Source organism: Rhagoletis zephyria, unplaced genomic scaffold (genome assembly GCF_001687245.7).
Source record: "Rhagoletis zephyria isolate East Lansing unplaced genomic scaffold, Rhagoletis_zephyria_1.1 Rzeph_scaffold_00460, whole genome shotgun sequence".
Lineage (NCBI taxonomy): Eukaryota > Metazoa > Arthropoda > Insecta > Diptera > Tephritidae > Rhagoletis > Rhagoletis zephyria.
This window is the reverse complement of record NW_016157544.1, coordinates 98,767-104,188: the sequence shown is the minus strand read 5'-3', so window position 1 is coordinate 104,188 and position 5,422 is coordinate 98,767. Positions and strand designations below refer to the sequence as shown.

At 36.9% G+C, this 5,422-nt stretch overlaps 1 long non-coding RNA gene across 1 annotated transcript; it reads left to right on the top strand.

The window, feature by feature from the left end:
• The first annotated feature begins 4,699 nt into the window (after nt 1-4,699).
• Nucleotides 4,700-5,416, top strand: LOC108359792 (uncharacterized). The gene is made up of 3 exons (XR_001846996.1): nt 4,700-5,005; nt 5,078-5,206; nt 5,269-5,416. It is a non-coding gene; the product is annotated as an uncharacterized LOC108359792 (long non-coding RNA).
• Nucleotides 5,417-5,422: the final 6 nt, after the last annotated feature.

Here is a 5,422-nt window from a genome sequence, read left to right as displayed (position 1 = left end):
ATTCTCTGTTCACAAAAATGCAGAAACAGCAAATTCACATTTTGTGCGAACGGAAGTGATCGCGACAAAATGTGAAGAACTCTTTTATTAATTTACTTACCTGTTCCATTTGCAAATTGATGACTAGCCAACATTAAATTACAACAATATTTAGCGAAAGCGATCGCGACGGAATATCAGCCGCCGCGACTTGCAATAACAAAATAAGTAAGAAATAACCCAATTATGATGAATTTAGCGAGTAAGCGATATTGTATAAAATTTCCATAAACAAAATACTGATTTAGCAAGTATACAATTATATTGTAAATGAAAATCATTATATTAGCAAGTAAGCAATTTTGTATTATAAAAAGAATAGTCAATAAAATAATACAGGTTCAGTTTGTAAACGGTAATCATTACTACAAGTTGTGTTTCCACTGGCGACCAGGCAATAACTTGTATGTATAATGAAAACATCTGATGAAGTGGCTCTTGTGAGTTTTCGAGGTAAAGACTCTACGCAAAATTTACGGGCCTTTGCGCGTTGGCGATGCCGGATACCGCAGACGATTTAACGATGAGCTGTGTGATCTTTACAGCGATATAGACAGAGCGCACGGATTAAAATTCAGCGGCTCCGGTGGCTAGGTCACGTCGTTCGAATGGACAGAAACGCTCCAGCTCTGAAAACAGAGGAAGAGGAAGGCCTACTTTGCGTTGGAAAGAGCGGGTAGAGAAACACTTGGCTTCACTTGACATTTCCAGTTTGGCGTGCTATTTTGGACTCGGCCAAAATCGCTTTGGCGGTTACAAGCAGTTAATCCGGATATGCTCTAATCAGGGTTAAAAAATTAAAAATTTCTATTATTTACCTTGTAACCCATACCGACCGCGGTCTCGCTATTTTACTTTGAATGTTTACATTGAAGTCATTGTTATAGCTCTTTTATCATAATGAACAAAAACTTATTATATTATTATATTTCTCATAAATTGTAATGCCTCTGTAATCTGGATTCCCGTATAGTCCAGATTGAGCTGGTTTTAATTGACCCGGATTAACGAAGTTCTACTGTATTTAATTTACATACATATCAGAAATAATAAAGATAAATTATAAATAATAAGCAAATAAAGATAATTATTTCAAAAGTTTTATTTTCTTGGTACACAAACAAACAGACAGACAGAAAGACACATATCTTCACCAATTTTTTGGAGTTTAGTTATCTGTTAGACTAAGACTGCATTTAACCAAACTCATTTAATGGGCTGTTTTTGCTTACACGTAAAGCAGTTGTTGCATTGAATGTCTAAATGTTGGCTGGCGACCAACTTTGTTGAAAGCGGTTAGTTAAAAGGCCATTCACCCAAAAGTTGAATGCATAGTTGAACAATGCAAACACCTTTTTATGGCGAATATTTTGATATTTTTTCATATTTTGACATTTTTAGCCATTCAACTCTTTTTTCGTGCAACCCTGCGCTGAGTTGAACGCAAAGTTGAAACATGCAAACACGCTAGTTGCGTTCGATAACAAAATTAGCCAACACCCAAGAATGATAGAATACAAGATAGCGCCAATCGAGCTGAGAGCAACTGGCCATGACGTCAAAATATACCAGAATGAGAGAGCAAAGACGAATTCAATAAGAAAAAGAAGAAGAATCGAACAGCTGGGGCGAAATTGAAAGGTTTGTTTACAAAGTGCATAATAAATCGCGAATTTACGGAATTATTTAATTTTAAATGGTAAATTGGTTGTTTAAAAGTAAAGAATGTGTACTTCTTAAATGCAATGCAAATCGCTGAAAGTGTTTAAACACTGCACTCATTACAATGATTTGCATTTTTTCAGTAACAACAATAACAAAACCAGCAGACAAAAATGTAAATTAAGGCAGATGTTACAGTTTTGCACTCATATATTTTTAAGAACTTTTTAACAATTTTAACGAGAAAAAAGAACTACTAACACAATGTTCAGTACCCTTTTGCTTGTTTTAGTTTCGTGCGATGTGGCATACCTTATTTTTATCTCTGTAAAACTTCTGGAGGTATATCCTCCATATATCCTTAGTTTGCTTTCACAGCTCATGTACTCGATTATATGGACTTGGATACTTTATGTCCGCGGATTGTGGAGGTCATTTCCAATTAGCAAAGTTTTCATTTTGTATCCAGTCTTTGCGAACATATGCACTATGTTGTGGGTGATTTTTCAGCAGAAACTCTCATTTTTCGACTACATCTTGCAAATTTTGTTTAAATATGAACAGATACTGTTCCTTACGCATAATGCGTACTAACGGACAAACAAAATTTTTTAAATACAACCCCAAACGATTATTGACCGACCACTGTGATTCACAATTTGCCTCACATGTTGCGTATGGGCTTAATTTGGGTCTTTGATCCAATACCATGCCCGGCCATCTGATTGAAAGCAACTAATTGAGTCTTGTCAGACCAAATAAGCTTCAATTGAAACTTAAAAATATGTTTTTTATTACATTCTGAACGGCGTAACATATCCCAATAGGCAACGGTTCGGTTTTCGTGCGATGCAGCGAAATGCTGCCACACTCGCACATGTATTATGATCAAATTTGCTTCTTTCTTTATGGTGCCTTTGCGCTCAATTTGGCAGTTCTTCGCCCCGCTGTCTATTGATTTGCACTAGAGTTTAATACCTGTAATAGTGGCTGCATCGCTACTTGCTGCTAAGTTCACAAGATATTGTACCGTAATATTTTTTGATAGACTTCCTTTGCTCTTGGGAACACTTTAGGCTATATTTTTTATCAATCTAAATATTTTCAAGTAGCAAACTCCACAATTTTTTGCCACTTTCCTGCGGTCCCGCCTTTCCACAGTAAATCTATTATTTACATTTATGGTTCCTGATTAAATATATTATTTACTGGTGATTACTTCTTCAATAAATTACAATACAGAAAAAAGTCATCTGACTTCCAACTAAGTAAAAAATAACTGTAAAATGTAAAACTGATAGTAAGTGCAAAACTGTAACATTCGCCTTAATTTACATTTTTGTCTGCTGGGTTTTTTATTGTTGTTGTATTGATTTCAAATCGTTATGAGAGAGGGAGTAGAATTGTACCAACAAACGGTGGGTGAATTAAAAAGTGTTACATCATGCTACAGTTTTGCTCGTCACTGTACGTAGTGTATATATAATGGAAAATCCATTTGGTTAAGACTTTTCACCTAATTTAAATACGAACATTTTTAAACGGTAATTAATGTTTAAGTCAACACCTCAATCTCTACGTGTTGTAATAATAATAAAGTCCGGCGTTTACACAATATGTTAGTGTTTGGCCGAACTTATCCTGCGATTTGTCGCGTGGGCCTTAATGTTGTGGCACAAAGGGGGTGCCTACAGTTTTATGTCGACTCTGAACGGCGATTGTATTTTATGGGACGCTGTTTTTCATTTTCAAGGGTTGCGCACTTCTAACCACTACACCCCAGCGGCCTATATGCGAAACCTATATTCAGATACATTTTTTGGATTTTGGTATCGATATTCCGATTTTAATGGGTACCCGATATTTTTAAAGCGATACTTTAAATGAGTACCATATCGATACTTTCGGTTCAATATCGTGTCCCTAGTGGTTAATTAGCTAAAGGCCTGTATGCAGTTCTCAAGAAAAGCTAAATTCCATACAAAATGACGTACAAGAAATGGCTAAGAAATTTTCTTGAGTAAAATTTCCTTCCGGCAGTACGCAGTTCTTAAGAAACTTGCTACGCTTTTTACTACGGTTTTTCTATTTTTTTGTGAAAAAAGAGCACAAGGCAACCCAGGTTTGCAACAGAAATATATGCCCGTTCCATTATTTCTTGAGGAAAGAGTGAGGCAACAGGGTGTGAAATATCAAAAATGTCAATATTTCTTGGACACACACACACGAAATAATGGCAAATTTTTCTTGACCAATTTCTTGAGAGCTGCGTACCAGCCTTAAATCAATAGTTTTATCGAATCTAGCTATTTTTTCAATGTTTTTCCTGGTGGGGATGTGTGTGGTCTATGTGTTATGACAGCCGTTATCGATAAAAATTAGAGAAGACAACGATTTGTTCTTGATTCGCATGGTGATTGGATCTGAATACCTACGAATGAAGTGATTCGCTCTCAAAATTTTGTATGGCGAATTACATGATTCGGTTCTTAATTGGGGCGCCAATCACGAATGAGAGAGCGAATTACGAATGGGAGAGCGAATCACTTGTCGTGGAAATATCGTTTTAGTCCTCTTTCAGACACGTCAAGTCTTGAAAGCAATTTTTTTCGCCTTCTCTTTTGTGTTTTCTATTTGCTTCCACACGCGTCAACTTTAATTGAATTCAAGTCCTTGGTTCTTAAATGGGAAGCAACGAAAAGATCAAAGGAGACAAGAAAACTTGAAACGAATTGACGGTACGGAGGTATCTGTACTCTTCCCCTCTCTTCCCACCTCCTTCGCCAACGAACGAGCAGACTTGAAAGCAAGACTTGACGTGTCTGAAAGGGGACTTAAAGTGCACGCGGTAGCTCTAGAGCAGTGGTGCACACGGGAGTCTCCGGGAGCTACTCGGCTTTCACATACGAGTCGTGTGCACAGTATACCAGTAGAAAAGGTTTTTGTTTTTGTAGCTGTTTCGTGGTGAAAGTCCTTTATGGGGACCAAATTTCCCCACAAGAAATTGAGCGCATGGTTGCTTTTGCGGCCCAAAAGAATGAATATTAGAAAACATTTAAAAAAAAGTCTAAGGTAATACAATTATATGCAACTAAAATTAATCACAATAATTTGCACTTATGACATAATGTGATAATCATGTGTAAAAACTCTTTTCAACTATTATTTTTCACAAAATAATTTTGCGGATCAGTTTGCTCCGAGCGCTTGTGTTGTTTACCAAGAAAATGCAGCCCTGTTGGTTTTTATTTCTGTATCGCATCGCGGCGAGTTTCCATTTCTTGGTAATTCGGTTTGTGAAATGGTAAACAAATTATTGAAATTTATTTATTTGATGTGTATAAGATTTCATTAATGCATTTTTTTGTATTTTCAGACTATTAATTACAAGCACAGCATCATCAACGGTGATTGCAAGAACTACTGCAGTCCCTGCGGTTTTTCCTCTTGGTAAATGCGTTCTGGTCGTGACCAAGGGTGGTCTCCCAAATCGGCTGGGAATAAGGTTAGTCATTTTAAATTTTATATCTTTGTTCGTCGACATTATATGACATGTCATCATTGTAGGCTATTGTTGCAGAACATAACGCCGCAACCACTGCTGTGGTAAATATGTTCCAGCAGAGCTGCCCACCGCCGTCGGTGTAATGATTTCGATAGCTGAACAAACGCCATCTCCTGGGCATTCCCACAGCTTGCCGACACTAGCTATTATATGACG